General features: G+C 40.1%; 1 protein-coding gene across 5 annotated transcripts in view; it reads left to right on the forward strand.

Moving 5' to 3' along the window:
* Positions 1 to 22,337, forward strand: part of CTCF (CCCTC-binding factor) — a 49,496-nt gene that overhangs the window by 4,652 nt on the left and 22,507 nt on the right. For 4 of the 5 annotated variants that reach the window (XM_036834975.1, XM_036834972.1, XM_036834976.1 and 1 more), the window contains exon 2: positions 765 to 881. The gene's annotated coding sequence lies outside the window, so the exon portion shown is untranslated. Of the gene's footprint in view, positions 1 to 764; positions 882 to 2,198; positions 2,312 to 22,337 lie in introns of all 5 variants that reach the window. The other variant, XM_036834973.1, reaches the window with a different exon arrangement.

A 22,337-nucleotide genomic window follows, 5' to 3' on the forward strand; every position in this document is an offset into this window, starting at 1 on the left:
GAAATCTCCCCCCATAGTTATCTTTTTTTTTTTTTTTAAGAAAGTAAATCTTTTTTTTTTTTTTAATTTATTTATGGCTGTGTTGGGTCTTCGTTTCTGTGCGAGGGCTTTCTCTGGTTGTGGCAAGCGGGGGCCACTCTTCATCGCGGTGCACGGGCCTCTCATTATCGCGGCCTCTCTTGTTGCGGAGCACAGGCTCCAGACGCGCAGGCTCAGTAATTGTGGCTCACGGGCCCAGCTGCTCCGCGGCATGTGGGATCTTCCCAGACCAGGGCTCGAACCTGTGTCCCCTGCATTGGCAGGCAGATTCTCAACCACTGCGCCACCAGGGAAGCCCCATAGTTATCTTATTACATGAAAAATACAGTCTTTACTTGTGGTTTAAACTAAATCAGTAAAACCACTACTTGCTGAAGATAAGGAAATAAACTGTTAAAGGAGTATTACTGCATCTATAAGAATTAATTTTTTGGTAGTTTAACTGTATTTACATTATTTGGTTGCAAGGTCACAATGGGGTGCTATTTTGATAATCAGAAATCTTTAGTTCTTTATATATTTAGCAAATGTTTAAAAAAATAAGTGAAGGTTTTATTATTGACTTGATAGACGTTTACAGCATGTCAATTAGTAATGTGACGTTTTAGCAAGTATATTGTTTCCCAATTTTATTAGTCTTCCTTTTGCCCTCATTTTGCTTTTCATACTGTATCTGCATTTGTGTGTGTTTGGTGTTCATAAAATGATTTGTGCTTCTATTTTAGAATGATCACAGACCTGGGGCCAAAGAACAAGATGCAGTAGTGGACAGATTGCTGACCAGAGGCTTGAGAGCTGAGTTCTGTCTTCCCTGCTCAAACTGACTTTGCAGCCACGGAGAGGTAAATGCTGTTTCCATTTCTTGGTCTTAAAAATAAGAGTAATAAGACCTTCCTGGGGTTGGAGGATTTGCTGGATCATTCTTGGGTATAGGAGATACAGGACAGTGGGTGATTGAGGGCATACAAGCTTTATATTCAGGCAGTACTCCATTTGAAACTCTGCGTGCACTGTTGTATACTAGCTGGGTGACACTGGGCAAATTACTTAACCTTTCTACTCCTACAGTCCTTATTTGTGAGAATAATACCAATTAAAGAGACTATTCTCGGAGTTGATGAGAATGTGTATAAAGCATCAAGTACCATTCTGAGTATGTGCATAGAAAGACACAAGGATATGGTGGCTGCTTTTCTGTAGAAACCCAAAATACATTCCAAATGTACATTCCATTCAACCCAAATATACATTCCAAAATGTATATTTTGACTCTTGGCAAATGACCTCAAAAGTCCATGGCTTGTGGCAATTTGTAATTTTGATGAGGAACAGATGGAATCCTATTATTGGGGAAGCTGGTATCCTAGATAAAAATTGTCTCACTTAATTTGATTTAACCTAGCTGATAACCCATGTTTGCTTCGTAGTGTTACAGTCATTATAAATAATTTTTTAAAAAACATTTGAAAGGGTCACTTAAAATTTACTTTAGCCTACAATTTCTGCTATGAAATATAATGAACAGTATAGGGAACTTGAAACAGGCCTCTCATAAATGTCAGTCTACTAGGCTTTGGGATTTCATTAACAATAAAGTAGGGTTCTAGGTGTGAAAATTATCTCTTCTCAGGCTACCAGGAAAAACATCTTTCTTATCCCCTAGAAAATGTGAAAATAGTTTAATTGCACTCATGTAATGGCTAAAAGGAGTGTAAAAGTGAGGGTTACAAATGCTGAGATTAGATAAGCTTATATGAATGAATCATCTAAATGACTATTAAGATTTTTCTTACAAGCTGTGCCTGGACAAATAGAGAGGAGGAAGGGAACAGGAGTGAAAGCTCTTCTCTTCTTCAACTCTCTGTTTTCCAAGTGGGCAGCTTGGTACCTCGATAGATACGAAGGACAAGATGTATGTGCTAGTATTCTGTCGCTCCAGAAATAACTTGTGCCCTGCAGGTTCTTTTAATGTTGACACACAGTGCATACTAATGAGCTGCTGAAAAGAGAAAAAATACTGATTTGAAAAGCTATTGAGAGAACTAGCCTTAAGAGTTTGGGGAATGGGGTTGTAAGAACATTTTGGTCACTTTTAAGTGTTATGACTAGTTTAATTGTTTAGATCCCTTGTTCTCAAACTGGGATATGAATACCCTTAGGGTACAAAGTGGTATGATTCCGGGGTACTTGACGCCACAAGATAAACATGACCCATCTTCTTGGAGCTTCAATTGTGCTCACTGAGGGGGCGGTGAGTTAAGTAATTTAACTGGTAAGTAATTACAAATTTTTTTACATTAAAGCAAATATATATTTTAGGAGAAGAATGTGAATTCTGTGACTGTCTAAGATAACACAGGTCTTCAACAAAATAGGGCATGAGTGCTTGGGAGTGGGAAGCCCTATTTGTATAGGTACTACAGTGCAAACATTTGAGAAGCAGTACTTTTGAGCTATGTAACAGCTCTACCATCCAGCTCCTTACTTTGTCCCCTGTAGTATCTGCTGTGGACTATAGAAGTTAAATTGTATTAAATGGAGCTTGTTTGCTTGTATGCATGTTCCTACACATGCCCAACATGCACAAGAGCTCTGTGCAGATTGGTAGACAGTTCTAGATGGCTGGACCAAGTCATCAAGACCATTCCAGTGATATAAGAATTATAATTGAAAAGAAAAGCAGTAGCAGTGACCAAAATCAGGTCTAAAACTGTAAATTCTATAAAACAGAATTTTGAAAACAAATGTCACATTAACTCGAGCATAATTAACAATTTATACTGGTTTTTGTACCCGCCCCCCCGCCCCCATTCAGGTTAGTCAGAGTCATAATAAAATGGCTAAATCCTAAGCTATAGGCCTTATGACTCCTAAAATAATTATTTGAAAGCATCAATTCTTAACTGTTTTGTGTGTTTTACAATCTCTAAGTATTGTTACTAGAGTATTGCTCTTAATGTAAATGGCACTTAAGAATTACATTTTCTGTATTGATAATGCCTGCTCTTTGAATACAGGTTTTATATTTGAACCTAACTGGTTCTAGATATACTGAAATGTGACTTTCTCTGAAATGATGTAAATTGGATCAACTCAGATACTTAGATGTGCTCTAAATACCTGCAATATTTATTTATTGAGCACTTGTAATGTGCTCATTCCGTCCTTTGAACACTTGCCTTTCTACTTTGTGCCAGGGAGTGCATTAGGTACTGGGGATTTCAAGATGAGTAAGAAAAGGTTCCTTTTCCTGAGGGTCTTAAGTAGAGTATGGGGCAAGAGATCTATAAATAAGTGTTGTCAGTGCTCTGATAAAACTGTGTTCAGGGTGCAGGGAGGATGGTCAGTTACAGAAGTTAGTGAAAGGTGTTGGGAAAGGCGTTCTGGAGGAGAGACCCTGATCTAGGTGTATCAGGAAATACAAAAGAAGCATAAAATTAGATTTTAATCTTACTAGGGCACCAAGGCTTAGCCAGCGTGCAGCTCGATAGCTGTGGCAAGTTCATTAAGGGTGACTTCCTTGTCCCTTCCTTCCCATTTGTAAAATGACATATCTACTCTATTGGAGGCTTATGACAGTTAAATGTAGTATCGTTAGGGGGAAATATGTACAGTTGGCCCTTGAACAATGTGGGCTTGAACTGCTTGGTCCACTTATACACAGACTTTTTTTTTTCCCCGTAGTAAATACTACGGTACTAGTAAATACTAAGGTACTACATCCCACAGTTGGCTGAATCCACTAATGAGGGTATGGTGTATATGGAGGGCTGACTATAAATTAAACTTGGATTTTAAACTACATGGAAGTTCAGCTCTCCCCTAAACCCCATGTTCTTTGAGAGTCAGCTATATGTTTGTAACTAACTATAATGTGCTACATAGGGGTAAAGCGATGATCTTTACACTTTAGCAGTAGTTGGTCATTGTATATATTTTGCATTAAATCAAATAGTGATGACCACCAGAGAGTACAAAAGTTAAGTGAGCTTAAGTGGGACTTATCAGGAAATTAATCGGAAAATATATTGAGCAGTAGACAAACGGATAAGTAAACAGGATCAAATCCCATGTTGGGAGTGATGTTCGACAACCACTAAAAAAAAGCTGATTGGGAAGACTATTAACCAGCAAAATGCTTATGAGAAGTTGTGGTTTTTTTTGTTTTTTTGTTTTGTTTTTTAATATAGTACATGGTGGGGGGAGGGGTAGGCAGGGAATTGGATGAAGGCAGTCAAAAGATACAAACTTCCATTTATAAGATACATAAGTACTTATGTATAAGATACATAAGCACTTAGGGTGCTTATATGTGCAAGGTGATAAGTGTAATTAACACTGCTGTATGTTACATATGAAAGTTAAGAGTAAATCCTAAGAGTCTCATCATGGAGAAAAATATTTTTTTCTTTTTCTTTAATTTTATATTTGTATAAACAAATATAGTATTTGTACACTAAACTTACTGTGGTAAATATTTCATGACATATGTAAGTCAAATCATACGCTGTACACCTTGAACTTTTACAGTGCTATACATCAATTACATCTAAGTAAAACAGGAAGAAAAAAATTAAAATATGGTACAAAAAATTGTTATGGAAGAAAAGTAAAGAAAAACTCAAACAGTAATAACCTGGCATATAGCAAGAGCTTGTTTGAATGAATGAATGCCAAGGAAAAAAAGACTAAATGGACAGGCATCAAAATACTAGTCAAAAAAAAAAAAAAAAAATACTAGTCAAAACAAAATAAACTAAGTAGTGTGAGGATGGTTAGGTTTGGGGTGACTTTTTTTGGTTTTCTGTAGTTTTATAACATAGTTATTTTATAATGCAAATAGGTTTTTTTTCTCAGAATTAACAAAATTTGGGAGTAACAATATTCAACAATAGAGGACTAATTAAATTATGATACACCTGTTTACAGACAGTCCTCTGTATCTGCAGATTCAACCAACTTCGATAAAGAGGGACCATTATACTGTGCCATTTTATACATAAGGGACTTGAGCATCCACAGATTTGGGTATCTGGCCAGACTGGGAGGTGTCCTGGAACCAATTTCCTGTGGATACCCAGGGACAACTGTAATAGAATGTCATGCAACCATTTTATCGTGTCTAGAAATATATTGAAATGGAGAGGGATTTGAGATATGCTACATAAAGAAAGCAGATTATCAAATAGTATGCACAATATGATTTCGTGTGAGAGTAAATACGTGTATATATGGGGAGGGGACTGTGGATATAAACCAGCATGTTTATGTAAAATGTATAAGTTCATATTCTTGCTTATCAGAGTTTTCTCCTATTATCTGTATTGTATAATTTTTAAAGGGCAAAAGGAATACAATACAATAGGAAGTAGTACTGAAGCTTTCCAGTAAGTATAAAGAAATAATAAAAGTATTTTTGCCTAGTAAAGCTAGGCTCGAGAGCCTTGCAGGAACAGTTGCAAAAGTGCAGGCAGGTGGAGGGCACTGGCAGCCATGTATCTGCCCAAGTGTTAGAGGGAATTGAGGTTGCAGTGGCAATTCTTAAAACTTTCCTTACTTAAATTTGGTCTTAAACTTTTTTTGTATCATTCGAGTAATGTTTAGTTTCATTCTTTGGTAGAGTCTAACAATAGTAGAATTATACTAGAACCTAACGAACCTCTTACTTTTTTCCCTAGAGGTAAACACTATTAATAGTTTGGTGTGTTTCCTTTCGGTTTTTTCCTCCACTTTTGTAAATGGGCATGTACATATGGTACAGTTTTTAAAACAACATGTAATTGTGCAAGTATTATGTGACTATCACATTCAATACAAGGACATGAGAGGAAATATTTCAAACAGTACAAAATGATAATAGTGAAAAGTAATAACTTTCCCCTGCCTCTCATCCCTCAGTTTTCTTCCCCAGAGGTAATAAATATTACCAATTTTTCATATATCCTTCCAGAGAAAATTCTACATATATATAAACATGTGTTTATGTATCTTTTTTTAAAAAAACACAAATGGTAGCATACTATACACATTGTTCCGGACATTTGAGTTGTTTTCGATCTTTTGCTGTTAGAGAAAGATGCTACAATAATTATCCTTCTTGCGTACAGCTCTTTGGGCACATGCACTAGTGTATCTGTAGGATAAATTCATAAAAGTTGAACTGCTTATATATTTCTAGAAGAGGGAGTGGCATGTACAAAGGCCCAGAGGCAAGAGAAAAGAAACTTAGGACGTTCTGGGTACTGAAAGCAACGACTAGAGCAGAGTGGATGAGGCTGGATGCAGATCTGCTGATAGGGCCTTGAAGGACCCTGTAGGCCCGGTGAAAGGGTTTAGACTTCAGCCTAAGAGTTTCAGCATGGGAGGTTTCAGAAGGGAAGTCTCCTTGCTGATAATGAATTTATATTTTAGAAATCTGTGGCCACTGTGTAAAATATGGGTGGTAATGGAGCAAGAGGGAAAGCAGGGAAACTAGTCAGGAGGCCATCGCACTTGGCCAGGCAAGATATAATGTCGGCCTGACTTAAGGTAGGGGATCTCAACAGAATTGCTGTTTGTCTAGTTTTGTTGTATTTTTTGTTTTGTTTTGTTAAACTAAGCTGGAATCCTATCCTGTGTCCTCTTTTGTAACCTTTTTTCATGTTATATGTTATGAACATTTTCCTTGTTAGGTACCCTGTGTTACCTCAGATTACTGGAATACTTCCTTATTGCTGAATGTTAAGCTTTCTAACCTATTCCTTGTTGTTGGCCTTAGCTGTTTGCCTCTAATACTTCATGTCTCTTCTTATTCCCCATGGTTTGAATTATTTCTAAAGTAAGAGTAAATTGATTTTGAATGAGAGCCAAGTTAATTGTAAATTTGAGTGCATAGACTTTTATCTATTCAGAATCCTATCAAGTATATAGCTATAGCTCTAAGCATTTTTCACACTGAAATTAAATCCTGTGTTTCTTATTTTGAAAGAGGTAGGTGATACACTAGCTTCCCCAACAAGGAAGGAGGAAATAGAGTCCTAAAATGTCCTAGATGGGTGAGGGCTTTTGTAGAAAAGAGCAGATAGATATCTTGATGCTTTGTGTGCAGTGGTGGGGGGGGAATTATACCCTGACTTAGAGCAGCCTTTCTAGTTTAAAACATACCCTAATGGAGGGGGGAAGAGCCACTGTATCTTTTTTTTTTTGGCTGCTTTGGGTCTTAGTTGCAGCACGCGGGATCTTCATTGCGGCACGTGGGCTTCTCTCTAGTTCCAGAGCATGGGCTCAGTAGTGTGGCACATGGGCTTAGTTGCCCCGAAGCATGTGGCATCTTAGTTCCCTGACCAGGGATCAAACCCGCGTTCCCTGCATTAGAAGGCGGATTCTCTTTTTTTTTTTTAATTAATTAATTAATTATATTTTTGGCTGCGTTGGGTCTTCGTTGCTGCGCGTGGGCTTTCTCTAGTTGAGGTGAGCGGGGGCTCTAGGCGCGCGGGCTTCAGTAGTTGTGGCTTGTGGGCTCAGTTGTTGTGGCTCACAGGCTCTAGAGCGCAGGCTCAGTAGTTGTGGCACACGGGCTTCGTTGCTCCGCGGCATGTGGGACCTTCCTGGACCAGAGCTCAAACCCATGTCCCCTGCATTGGCAGGCGGATTCTTAACCACTGCGCCACTAGGGAAGCCCCCAGCCTACTACTTTTTAGATAAACTCTGGTATTACAGAACTCTGGCATAGCATAGTCACTGTCACAAATTGTTAGGTGTATGCAAGATACTATACATTCACAGAAGTATGGTACAGAACTAATAATAGAGGACACCCTAATTGTTTTTAGTATTTCTTGTGTTTCTGTTTTATTTGTATCTTACAGCTTTCTACTTCTGTTTAAAATTTTTTTGTTGTGGGTATATGTTGAGACTATAAAATAGTAGTGACTTGGTTTCCTGTTGGGAGTAAATTTTATTATATAATACATTTTTTTCTTTCCGGCTCCTTGGCGGACAAGGCCTTTGATTCTTCTTTTGTCTTGTCTTTTGAGTATTTGTAAATATATAAATTTCCCCCCAACTTCTTGATTAAGCTTTTGTCTATATATATATTTTTTTAACATCTTTATTGGAGTATAATTGCTTTACAATGGTGTGTTAGTTTCTGCTTTATAACAAAGTGAATCAGTTATATATACACATATGTTACCATATCTCTTCCCTCTTGTGTCTCCCTCCCACCCTCCCTATCCTGCCCCTCTAGGTGGTCATAAAGCACGGAGCTGATCTCCCTGTGCTGTGGCTGCTTCCCACTAGCTATCTATTTTACGTTTTATATTTCTTTTTTTCCTCTATTTGTTTCCATATTTCTCAGGAGTAACCAAGTTGACAGATTACTTGTTTTTATAACCTAACATTAGTTCAAAGTAGCATTTTGTTTCTTTTATTGTTTAAACTTCTCTGTGTTCCTATGCGTGTATAGCCTTTTTCTGTTTTTCAGATTTCTTTGTTCTGTTAAACAACACTTTAACTAGTATTCATATTTTATGCTGTACTATTTACTCACTAAGGATGTCTCTCTGTATTTTTTTTCATATTAAGTGTTTCTTGATCTTTATTCAAAGGCAGTATATTGCCACTTATTATTGCTATTACTATGCCTTTGGTACAGGCATTGTTTAAGCTGTTGACTTCTGATTTAACCTTGACCTTATAGGAGACCCCATTTACCAAATAAAATGGTCTTGTTTCTACAAAGTAGCCTTCAGGAGTGAGTACTGGGTTATAGAGACCCTGGAGCAGTGGCCACATGGTCACTGACACACACTGTAAAACCATGAATTCACTCCATTATGTGTGTCCATTTCTCTTTTTCTTTCCCCCTTTTTCCTTTTGTTGTATGTTGAGCTTGTCCATACCATCTAGAGAGATCTTTTGATATTGATGCTACCCACAATAGAGGTGAAATTTTAGAACTTCCTTCTTTTTTTTTTTTTTTTTTTTTTTAAATGCTGTTTTGTTTTGGTTTGGTTTTTTTTTTAATTTATTTATTTATTTATTATTTTTGGCTGTGTTGGGTCTTCGTTTCTGTGCGAGGGCTTTCTCCAGTTGCGGCGAGCGGGGGCCACTCTTCATCGCGATGCGCGGGCCTCTCACTGTCGCGGCCTCTCTTGTTGCGGAGCACAGGCTCCAGACGCGCAGTCTCAGTAGTTGTGGCTCATGGGCCCAGTTGCTTCGCGGCATGTGGGATCTTCCCTGAACGGGGCTCGAACCCGTGTCCCCTGCATTGGCAGGCAGACTCTCAACCACTGCGCCACCAGGGAAGCCCAGAACTTCCTTCTTGAGTCATACATTTGCTTATATGGGAATCATATTAGTTTTGAGATAAGGCTTTTTTTTTTATTATTCCAAATAAATAAACGAAATGATTCTTTGCTGTAAAGAATGAACCAAAAATTCTAATAGTAGAAAACTACGGGTATTTGAGTGGTTTTGATTTATGTCGACTTGCATTTAGGGTGCATAACTGTTGTGTTCTATCAATAGGTCAGTCACTTCAAAGCCATAGTCAGCAGACATTCTATATCAGAATTACCTTGGGACCTTTTGAAATAAGGGCTGTCCCACCCCAGACCTACTGAATCAGAATCTCTGGGATCTGTGCATTTTAAAGCTCACCAGGTGATTTTGACACCAACCAGGTTTGGCCACTGCTCAGGTAGAACCTGCCCCCAATCCATAGATGTACTGTATATTTTACACTGTATGTGTGTAATTTATTCCTTTTTATAACATAGTTATTTATTCAAGGTGATACTTGCTGTACATCCCCAACCTTTCTCATGTTCTCAGTGGTGAAACACTGTAGGAGCACTCTAAAGACAGTCTTAACTCTGAGCTGCTTTCAGGATTATGGGCCTGGAGCAGGGCAAGGAGGGACCTGGTGGTCTCTAACATAGTCACCCTTGGGAGAACAAGGAGAAATAAGGCATTAGGTTGCTGTATGCCAGGAAAAGTGTCATTCAGGGTGTAGAAAGCAGAGAGGGATAGCTCGTGCCTGGGAGGCAGCCTCCGATCCATGCTGTGGCACTAGGATGCTGACTGCCAGATAAGCTTTGTCTTCTGTTTCACATATAAATGTCCAATAAGTGAAATAAACAGGATACCCTTAATGAGGGCCTAGAACATGACCTCTGAAACCAGGTCACAATAATAAATGAGGTGGTTTAATACAGTTCCCCTTGATTTTTTTTGCACAAAGTTTGTCTAATTCCGTACATATTGAAGTTTTTCCCACTTACTGTTTCCTCTGCTAGAATGTTCCTCTCTACTGTAGTTCGCCTGTCAAGGTCTATTTTATCCTTTAAGATCCACCTTTAGCAATTCCTCTCGTTAAAGCCCTCCTTCACCAGCTTAAGCTATCCTTTTTGCCAGGGTGGTGGGAAGTATGTGTTAACCTCTGTTATAGCACACACTATATAGCTCTTGTTTGTTCTCTTTGTCTCCCTGTCAGCTGAGGAGATGTCTGAGAACCAAGCCCTGTGCAGTTAGGACTTTTTTTTCCAAGTAATTAAAAGGGAAATTCATTTCTGTGTACCCAGCATCAGGTGCCTTTTGATAAAAGAATTACTATTGGTTTAGCACTTCTTATTCTTTGTAGCAAAAGAACTCTTTCACCTCCTATGGTTGTTTCACCATATTGTTGAATTAATGTTGCAATTACAAATATTTTATTAGTATGTATGTATTTCCTTATTTCCTAGATTCAAAGCTCTCCATAAATAGATATTTTCAAGTAGCTGTTAGAATCATTGTTTTGCTTTCACTGCACCTTTTAATATTAACAAATGGGGAGAAGGTGGGTTAAAAACTGGGGTGCTCTTAACCTCTTTTACTTAAAAGAGATACAATTTTATTTCCCTTTTAATTACTTCTCCCCCCTCCCCCAAATGCCCCATCTGTTCTTATTAAAGTTAATGGCACACAACAGGGAAGAGAAAGGTGTACATGTGACTGAGTAGGTGAGTGCTACTTCAGATAAAGGCTGCTTCCGCTTCCAGTCACCCTGAAGTAAATGTTCACTAATGTTTTTCTGCTTCTCAGACTGAGTCATCCTTTCCACTCAGCTCCTCTCCATTCTTTACAGTAGTCTGCAACTTTCCTGGTACTCAGTATTAATCAGCATGATACTTTGCTTTGAGTTATCTTAAGTTCTCAGATAAGATGATGATGTATATATTTTCAGGAATAGTAGAGTAAAATGGTTATTTTATTTGACTTTTTAAACCTAACTTTTGTTCCAAAAGGGTAAATAATTTTTGTTATTTTTGGCTAGTGTTCTGCATCTAATAAAAGTCAGCTTTTCCTTTCATTCTCAGGAGAAACTGGTTACTTATTTGTAATTCCTTTTTTTTTCCCTTGTCCTAATGGCACTGAGCATCCTCTGCAGTCAGAATACTGGACTAGGTTTTTCAGTCTCCTGGGTAAAAACATTCTTCTAATTTAAAGATGTAGAAAAGAGAAAGCTACAAGGTGTCTCCTCTCTTCTCTGCCTTCTAATGATGTCTGATGTTTTGTATTGAGCAGTCTGAAGGCAAGTTGTTAGGTGACCTCCATGTTAGGCTATTTCAGAATTGCTGTGGCTTATGGAATATCAGTGGGGAGTTGGGGCTGCTGTTTCTTGCCAAGAGTGTAGACAGTCTTCTGATCTGCTCCAGGAAATAAGTTGGGGTTTTAGCTATCTGTTGTCCCGGTAGAGAACAACAATAATGTATTAGGGCTTCCCTGGTGGTGCAGTGGTTGAGAGTCTGCCTGCTAATGCGGGGGACACGGGTTCGAGCCCTGGTCTGGGAAGATCCCACATGCCACGGAGCAACTAAGCCCGTGAGCCACAACTACTGAGCCCGCGCATCTGGAGCCTGTGCTCCGCAACAAGGGAGGCCACAATAGCGAGAGGCCCGCGCACCGCGATGAAGAGTGGCCCCCGCTTGCCGCAACTAGAGGAAGCCCTTGCACAGAAACGAAGACCCAACACAGCCACAAAAAAAAAAAAAAAAGTGTATTAAACAAAAAGTTTTGGTGATTTTATTTATAAAGCAGACTTCTGGAAATTGTCCTTCTCTACTGTCTTATTCTCAATGCACATGTGTTATTCTTAGTACACATATATTTTATAATAACCAGTGTCCCCAAATGACTAAACTCTGAACTAGTGAGTATGAAAGGTTATTTTGGTTGTTTTCCTTTGAGAAATAACCTGACACATTTGCTATCTAGCCACATAATCAGGTGATAAATTACTAAGTCTTAATATCTTCAAAAATTAGTGTATTCACAATTAGCTTTTATTTTTGTGGCAGGATTTTTAAAATCTTAAACCTATACTTGTGTTGTTAAGACTTATTATTTTCTATTTGAGAAATGATACAAACATAGCAATAAAGGATATAAATTCATATAGTTAAGCTTCCACGTAGCATACAAACAAGGTTTTGTTTTTCCATGTTCTCTTCCTGCTTTTGTCATGTGCAGGAACCATTTATACATGTTTCATATGACAGTGACACCAGTATTGAATGTCTGCTGCTTACCTAACACTGTTTTTGTGTTGATTGCTGTAGAGTATTCAGAAGTAAAAGGCATAGTTCCTGCCCTTAACGAGCTAATAGTCTATTAGGGGAAAAGACAGATACATAGAACAGTATATTACAGACAAACAAAATAACAAAAATGAAACAAATAAATAAGAGTTCACTCTGCACTGGTCAAGGTTGAGAAGACTTTGAGTAGGGGATAACTTAACCTGGCGGGGACAAGACAGTAGGCTCTTGTGCGGGAGATACCCCAAAGGTGAGGTTGGATGGGTCGAAAGGATGGTAACAAGTCATACAGAACTCTGGGATCGAAGCCAAAGAGTTCGGAGTTCATTGAGTAACCCTCAATCCTCATGAGTTTTTCTGCCGCATTTCAGGAAGATTTAGTCTGGCAGCAATATGCTGGACAGACTTACTATAGTAAGATAGACCAGCCTGGGAGGCTGTTTTGTTCCTTTTTGGCTCTTTTTCTCTTTCATTCCTGGATTTGATCAGTTACCAGATTCTGTCAACTGGTTGCTACCTTCATTCTGCAAATAATTGGTAGTTTACAGAGAAGTCATTTTTGTGGGGAAAATTTATCCAAGGTTTGTGATTAGAATTCTAAGAAACAGAAAGGTCATATGTTAAGCTAACATGTGTTCATTGCCTTCTGGGGTGACCTATAAGGATACAGAGGAGCACAGTAGCCAGGCTCTGCCTGCATTGTTTTATTTAATCTTTATGACAGCCAGTGAAATGGATACGGTTATTATCTTTGTTTTGTAGGAAAGGGTACTGAGGCACAGAAGGGTAGCATGTCTCACTCCAGGCCACACTGCTAGTAAGTAGAAGAACCAGAATTGGAATGCAGGTCTCTGGTTGGAAAGCCTAAGCTCTTAATGACTATTCCATTCTGTTTCTCCTCTTGCCCACCCCCTTTTTTTTTTAGCTATGAAACAAGCATTTTCCTCATATAAGGATTATATTAAAACATGATTTTTAATATCTGCATAATATTCTGTTTCGTGGATGTATCATCATTTACCAAATTTAACTATTCCCCTGTGGTTGTACTTTTAGGTTGTTTATAATTATTCACTCTGATTAATAATGTCCTTATAATCTTCGTGTTCATCTCTGATTATTTCTTTTTTTTTAAATTTATTTTTTTAATATTTAGTTTTGGCTGTGTTGGGTCTTCGTTGCTGCGCACGGGCTTTCTCTAGTTGTGGTGAGCGGGGAGTACTCTTTGTTGCGGTGCGTGAACTTCTCATTGCAGTGGCTTCTCTTGTTGCGGAGCACGGGCTCTAAGCATGCGGGCTTCAGTAGTTGTGGCACGCGGGCTCAGTAGTTGTAGCTCGTGGGCTTTAAGAGCGCAGGCTCAGTAGTTGTGGCACATGGACTTACTTGATCCGTGACATGTGGGATCTTCCTGGCCAGGGCTTGAACCCGTGTCTCTTGCATTGGCAGGCGGATTCTTAGCCACTGAGCCACCAGGGAAGTCCTCTGATTATTTCTGGGCATAAAGTCTGAAGTGGAATTATTGGATCACAGTAATTTGAATATTTTAAAAATTCTTGATTCATATCACCAGTTACCTTGCTGTTTTTTTTGGATTTTTTCATTGAAGTATAGTTTACCTACAACATTATATTAGTTTCAGGTGTGCAACATAGTGATTCGATTTTTTTTTAGATTGCACACCATACAAAGTTAATATTTTTTATTCTCTGTAACATTTATTTTATAACATTTATTTTATAACTGGTAGTTTGTACCTCTAGTCCCCTTCACCTTTTTTGCCCATCCCCCCCAACTCACCTCCTCTCTGGCAACCACTAGATTGTTCTCTGTATCTGTGAGTTACCTCGCTCATTTCACTGCACCTTGACCAACATTGGGAGTTATCCTTTAAAACAGCCTTAACAGTTTAATAGAGGTAAAATGCTGTCACATTATTTTAATTTGTATTCCTCTTAATGTTTAGGAGATTTGGTTGTTTTGTTTTTTTTTTCTTATTCATCTGCCATTTGTATTTCTTTGAATGATCTACTTGTGTCCTTTTCCCAGCTTTCTCTTTTGGTATTTGTCTTTTTCTTATAAAATTTACAATTACTGGGGACTTCCCTGGTGGCACAGTGGTTAAGAATCCGCCTGCCAATACGGGGGACATGGGTTCAAGCCCTGGTCCGGGAAGATCCCACATGCCGCGGAGCAGCTAAGCCCGTGTGCCACAACTACTGAGCCTGCGCTCCAGAACCCTCGAGCCACAACTACTGAGCCCAGGCACCACAACTACTGAAACCCGCACGCCTAGAGCCGGTGCTCTGCAGCAAGAGAAGCCACTGCAATGAGAAGCCCGCGCACCGCAACAAAGAGTAGTCCCTGCTCGCCTCAACTAGAGGAAAAGCCCGTGTGCAGCAATGAAGAACCAATGCAGCTGAAAATAAAATAAAGAAATTTTTTTTTAAAATTTACAATTACTTATATAATAAGGATATTAGTATTAATCCTTTGTCATAATATGCTGCAAATATATTTTCTTGTTGGCCATTTTATTCAACATGTTTTTGTTTTTACAAAAAAATTTATTTATTTTTACTTTAAGGTGGTCAAAATTTCAACAGTTTCCTCTAGGCTCTTCTATTACTTAGAAATCTAAACACAAAGCCTTCCTTATTCTGAGATCAGAAGGTCACTCACGTATATCTTATTTCAAATTTGGTGTTTGGATTTGTCTTTTTTTGTGTGTGTGTGGCCGTGTGGCTTGTGGGATCCCAGTTCCCTGACCAGAGATTGAACCTGGGTCCTTGGCAGTGGCAGCGCGGAGTCCTAACCACTGGACCGCCTGGGAACTCCCATGTCTTTTTTGTGTTTTTGTTAACGTCTCTCCTTATCTCTGACAACAGAATATATTCCAGATGGATTAAAGCTATAACTCATTGTGTTCCAAGTATTTATAGTTTTTCTGGTACCTTTTTTTTTTTTTTTTTTAATTTATGGCTGTGTTGGGTCTTCGTTTCTGTGCGAGGGCTTTCTCTAGTTGTGGCAAGCGGGGGCCCCTCTTCATCGCGGTGCGCGGTCCTCTCACCATCGCAGCCTCTCTTGTTGCGGAGCACAGGCTCCAGACGCGCAGGCTCAGCAACTGTGGCTCACGGGCCTACTCGCTCCGTGGCATGTGGGATCTTCCCAGACCAGGGCTCGAACCCGTGTCCCCCGCATTAGCAGGCAGACTCTCAACCACTGCGCCACCAGGGAAGCGCTTTCTGGTACCTTTTATCAAATAATCCTCTTTCCCCCACTAATTTTATTTTTTTGTTGTTGTTTTTTAAAAATTTATTTATTTATTTATTTTGTTTTTTTTTATTTTTGGCTGTGTTGGGTCGTCGTTGCTGTGCATGGGCTTTCTCTAGTTGCGGTGAATGGGGCTACTCTCTTCGTTGCAGTGTGCGGGCTTCTCATTGTCGTGGCTTCTCTTGTGGAGCACGGACTCCAGGCACGCGGGCTTCAGTAATTGTGGCATACGGGCTCAGTAGTTGTGGCTTGTGGGCTCTTGAGCACAGGCTCAGTAGTTGCGGCGCACAGGCTTAGTTGCTCCGCGGCATGTGGGATCTTCCCGGGCCAGGGCTCGAACCCGTGTCCCCTGCATTGGCAGGTGGATTCTTAACCACTGTGCCACCAGGGAAGACCTCCCCCACTAATTTTAAACTGCCAACTTTTTATATGCTAGGAGTTTTTTCTGGATTCTCTGTTTACATTGGCTGGCTGTGATAGTGACAGTACTATACTGTATTACTTATTGTGGCTTTATACTATGTTAATATTTGGAAATAAAAAATGGCCTTCTGGGGACTTCCTTGGTGCAGTGGTTAAAGAATCCGCCTGCCAATGCAGGCAGCGCTGGTTCGAGCCCTGGTCCAGGAAGATCCCACATGCCGTGGAGCAACTAGGCCCGTGCCCCACAGCAAGAGAAGCCACCGCAATGAGAATCCCGCGCACCGCAACGAAGAGTAGCCCCAGCTCGCTGCAACTAGAGAAAGCCAGCACACAGCAACGAAGACCCAGTGCGGCCAAAAAAAAAAAAAGTAGCGTTCATTTTTCAGAAATTTTATTGCTATCCTCATATCTTGTTTATTTTTCAGAGATTTTGAAGATTAAATGAACTAGAAATAATTAACATCTTTACAATGTTTGGCCTTTCTGATCATGGATATAGATAGTAGTGTCCCTATTTAGTGAGGTCTTTTATGCCTCCTGGAAGAGTTTTGTGATCTTCAAATAGGTCTTCAAATTTTGAATTGAGGTTATGTTAAAGATTGTTACAACTTTGTATTTCTGTTTTTCTGTATTTTCTATTAAATATATATGTGTATACAATTTCAAGTTTATTTATAGCTCATCTTGTTCCACAAAGAATTTGAAGAAATGTATAGAAAATACAAATGGTAAATGATATAAAGTCAAAACCCCAGAAAATACAAATTAGAATAAAAGGTTACTACATAGTTTGAGAGGAAAAAGATTTATTAGGGTGTGGCCAGCTAAAGTAATGGTAACATGATCCTGTTACATAGGTCTCACAATGAAAGAAAAAAATTCCTTAGTTGAAGCAAAGCTTTTCTAAGCATGTAACTCCAAATGAAATTTCTCCCATGTATACTTTAGTGTAAGCCAAGGGCATAATGCTAAAACAAAACTTGGTGAAAGCAAGTTCTGTAGGGGATAAGACCATGTGACCCAAGTATACCCAGCTTTCTGATGGTCTGGCATAATTCTGGGATAAAGCCTAGAATAGGATGCTGAATTCCACAGAGAGGTCAAGTCAGATAAGGACAGAAAAGTCTCCTTTGGATTTACCAGTTAAGGGCCATTGCTGGCTTCAGAGCAGTTCAGTAGAGTATTGGGGAACAGAAACCAGACTGGTGAACTGAGGCATGGAAGAGAAGTAAAGGTATAGAGACAGCTGGTGTGAGGTTGAGTGTGGGGGAATACGGAGATGGCAGATGCTAAATTGTCAAGAGGGGTTAAGGGGAGTTTTAAGATAAAAAGATCTGAGCAATATAGAGCTGACAGGCAAGAGGGGGAGGGCTGATCCAGCAGGTTCCCCTAGGATTCAGGCCAGGCTGGTAGTGTAGGAGCATAGGCAGACCTCAGGGGCCTTGACCTCGGGGGCCTTGGTATCCTCCCACTCAACCAGTCAGCATGTGTTTTTTTCACAGTGAGAGAATAGTGGTGAGCAAGGGCAGGGTGGTGCTCAAATACCAGTTTCCTCTCTTCCAGCTCCCTCACCCCCATGTGCCAGTTTCACTCTGCCTCAGTCTGAGGGAACCTCCTCCTGCCCCATCTTCTACCCATAAGTTGATAGAATGATTTTTTAAAAAGTGTTCCTAAGCTTCAGTTTTTCAGCAAGATGGTAGAGAATACAGGAAGGATCTGGTCTTCAGAGTTCCATTTTTTGTGTGCTACTGCAGCCCAGAGGACTAACCCATGTGCCAAGCTCATTTGGTTGGATTAAGGATTAGAATCTAGGTTTCTTTCTTTTCTTTTTTTTTTTTTAAGCTGCACCTCACAGCTTGCGGGATTTTAGTTGCCCCACCAGGAATGGAATCCAGGCCACAGCAGTGAAAGCGCTGAGTCCTAACCACTGGACCGCCAGGAAATTCCCCAGGTTTCTTTATTCCTTATCCAATGCCATTGAGTTGAAGGTGACAGCCAAACACTCACATGAGAGAGATCCTTTAGGCAGTGAAACTGGGGGATTGCGCTTGTGGATTTGGGTGGAGACAGCTGAAGTAAAAAGGCTAGTGAACGGAATGGCTACGGAGAAGGGAACAGAGCCTGGATGTGCTCAGAGCGGCTGGTGGAGGAGCTCTCAGAGACAGGGGAAGCCAAGGGAGAAGAAAGGCTGATGAAGGAGGAGTATGAGTTTCATACTGTTATATGCCAAAGAAACTGAGTTTGAGGATGAGGGGGAGGCCTTTGGGTTGGCTGGTGTGGTTCCTGGTGAATGGTGCTTGTAGACCAAGCACAGGGACCACAGAGAGCTAGATAGGGCAAGGACAGGTTCTTAAGATAAGAGCAGAGCCATATACACGCTCTTATCTATATTTAAAAATACATATCCATGAGAGGAAAAAAACTCAGAAAACAGCACCAAAGTATACTAGGTGATTATCTCTAGGTATAGGAATTGCGAACAACTTTTTAAAAAAATTTTATATGTGCTTCATTTTTCAGACTTCTATAAATTAGGCTAGTATGCTTTAATAATCTGAAAATGTTGTGTCCAGAAGTTAATGTAAAAACCCGTTTTTAATGGCGTTGGTCCACAAAAAGATTTGACAAAAACCTAGAAAGCATGCCTGACTCAAGCAAGGAGAGAGGCAGAGAACATGAGAGACTCAAGAGAAACTGAGTGGAAAGCAGGACACACAGCTGAGTCCATAGAGGGAGGAAAGGGATGGATCAGAACCGCTAATGGGGTGACACAGCTAGGAGAGTACAGGCCCCAGGGAGTGGGGATAGCGACCTGGTCCAGGCTATTAAGTTTGTTACTGATTCATAGACTCCTTTTTCTTGGAGGAAGTTAAGTAGAAGGATCCACTGCTGGAAGGGATGCACTGCTGGCAGGGATTTCCAAGCAGTGTGTGGGCCAGGCTGGTGGCTTGCTACTTTGTGTCTGATTTTTCTTTGTGAAAATAGAACCTACTGCTTTAAGACCCTGAACAGATGCTGATGTTCATGGACCTTATGCCATGTGTTTTTTCACAGTGAGAGAACACTCTTGTCAGCTCAACTCCCTGGCAGCACAGTTGGTTTCAATTTGTACTCCTTTGTACCAATTCTTTTTCACCTGGTTTATAATTCTGTAACCTCTTTTAGGTTGTACTTGGTTATTAAAAGCAATTTCTAATATTTTAAGTTCTCAAATTCATGGCAGAGACAACATGGATTTTTCTGTGTTCTTCAAATTGTTGTGTGCTACAAAATCTCACAGAGCTCAGAGATTAAATGTTTTTCCTCCACTGTTGTTTTTTTTTTTTCTTTTAATTTATTTTGGTTGCACCAGGTCTTAGTTTTGGCAGGCGGGCTACTTAGTTGAGGCTCTCAGACTCCTCAGTTGTGGCTCACGGGCTCCTGAGTTGTGGCGTGCGAACTCTTAGTTGCAGCATGCATGTGGGATCTAGTTCCCTGACCAGGGATCGAACCCACATCCCCTGCATTGGAAGGCGGATTCTTAACCACTGCGCCACCAGGGAGGTCCCTCTACCGGTTTTATTATTGAGGATATCTCAATAGCCTGGGATTATGTAGTGATTCTGTGGCAGGGCTAGCATTAACATTTACAGCTTGTGAATTTTTTGTTCTTTGTCCTTTGATACTTTTCCAAGAATGTTTCCAAGGTGGATGGGGCTTTTTCTCTGTTCCTAACTCCAACATTGAAGTTATCATCTTTGCTGGGTTACTAATTTCAGAGACCTTCATGGCCTGGAAAATGCTTTTTAAAAAAATGTGAGAAGAGTAATGGTATAAAGTAGTACATCTCAAACTTTAATATATGACACCACTTAGGGATCTATTAAATTGCAAATTCTGATTCTGTGGGTCAAGGGTGGAGCCTGAAGTTCTGTGTTTCTAACAAGTTCCAAGGTTAAGCCAATGCTGCTGGTCCTCAGATCATACTTTGAATAACAGAGGTATAAACCATGCTGTCCAATACTGTAGCCCTTAACCACATGTGGCTGTTGAGAACTTACAGTGTGACTAGTTCAGATTTAGGTGTACTATAAAATATATACCAGATTTCAGAGGCTTATGAAGAAAGAATATACAATATCTCAATTTTTTATATTGATTTCATCTTGAAATGATAATATTTTGGACATATTGGGTTAAATAAAATAGATTGCTAAAGTTAATTTCACCTGTTTCTTTACTTTTTAAACATGGCTACTGGAAATTTTTATTTTTATTTATTTATTTATTTAAATTTGTCTTTATTTTTGTCTGTGTTGGGTCTTTGTTGCTGCTTACAGGCTTTCTCTAGTTGTGGCGAGCAGGGGCTACTCTCCATTGTGGTGCGTGGGCTTCTCATTGCAGTGGTTTCTCTTGTTGCAGAGCGCGGGCTCTAGGCGCGTGGGCTTCAGTAGTTGTGGCACGCGGGCTCAGTAGTTGTGGCTCACAGGCTCTAGAGTGCAGGCTCAGTAGTTGTGGTGCACGGGCTTAGTTGCTCCACAGCATGTGGGATCTTCCCGGACCAGGGATCAAACGCGTGTCCCCTGCATTGGCAGGCGGATTCTTAACCACTGTGCTACCAGGGAAGTTCCTGGAAATTTTTTAATGGTACATATGTGGCTCACTTTTGTGGCTTCCATTATATTTCTATTGGATAGTGCCAGTATAGAACATTCCTGTCCTGAGAATAACCCATCTGAACAGTATTGGTTATATAAAAGTAATTATAGTTATGATCATGGCTCAGGTAGTCTTTCGTGATCAGAAATATAAATAAGATCTTATAAAAATGCTAGCACATTGATGCTCAGACATTTTTTATTTACAGGCAAATTATAAAGCACTTCACAAATGTCCCTTGACCCTCATGTTCTGCGGTAGCATTTTGTTATATTTGTCCTCACTGTTAATGGAACAGATAGTAAGAGATCTTTGCATTGAGCATTGTATCAGTAGTATACTCTTGGTTGTTGAGAATAAGGGACTAATGAAAGCAGGTAATGGCAGAACAAATCAGGACAATGCAACAACCCACAAGGTTTTCCATTAGCCTTGGTTTTTGTTCCATGCAGATGGTGAGGTTTGCTGAATCTGTCCAAATATGTAGGTTGCTTCAAGCCTGGCTTTTGCCCTCAAAGAGCTTTAACAAGCCAACTGGGGAAATGGATCATTTTGAGAAAAATTTTAAGTGCATAATAGTGTGGTTGTTTTATCAGCAGACACATTCAGGGAAAAGTAATGGCTAAAGACCAACAAGTCATGAATCTGAATAGGTTATCTGGGATCAGATACTGAGGGGCCTTGAAAGCCAGAGGGTGTTATATGTATCATGCATCTTTCCCTTTTGCAAAAATACGGATACATTTTGTTGAAGAAATCAAGCACTTTTCTTTATGAACCAAGTAAATCTTAATTTCCCCTGCTCAGAAAGCATATGTGGGACTTCCCTGGTGGCACAGTGGTTGAGAATCCCCCTGCCAGTGCAGGCGACATGGGCTTGAGCCCTGGTCCGGGAAGATCCCACATGCCGCGGAGCAACTAAGCCCGTGCACCACAACTACTGAAGCCAGCATGCCTAGAGCCTGTGCTCTGCAACAAGAGAAGCCACCGCAATGAGAAGCCCGTGCACCGCAATGAAGAGTGTCCTCCACTCGCTGCAACTAGAGAAAAGCCCACACGCAGCAACAAAGACCCAGTGTGGCCAAAAATAAAATAAACAAAATTTAAAAAAGGAAAGAAAGAAAGCATATATGATTTCCCATTGACAACCAAATGAGTATAGTCTTTTTTTTTTTTTAAAGTGGTGATTATGTCTCTGGGCTGCTTCAACTTAATTAATTTATTTATTTTTGGCTGTGTTGGGTCCTCGTTTCTGTGCGAGGGCTTTCTCTAGTTGTGGCAAGCGGGGGCCACTCTTCATCGCGGTTCGCGGGCCTCTCACTGTCGCGACCTCTCCTGTTGCGGAGCACAGGCTCCAGACGCGCAGGCTCAGTAGCTGTGGCTCACGGGCCTAGTTGCTCCGCG

Source organism: Balaenoptera musculus, chromosome 19, assembly GCF_009873245.2.
Source record: "Balaenoptera musculus isolate JJ_BM4_2016_0621 chromosome 19, mBalMus1.pri.v3, whole genome shotgun sequence".
Taxonomy (NCBI): Eukaryota; Metazoa; Chordata; class Mammalia; order Artiodactyla; family Balaenopteridae; genus Balaenoptera; species Balaenoptera musculus.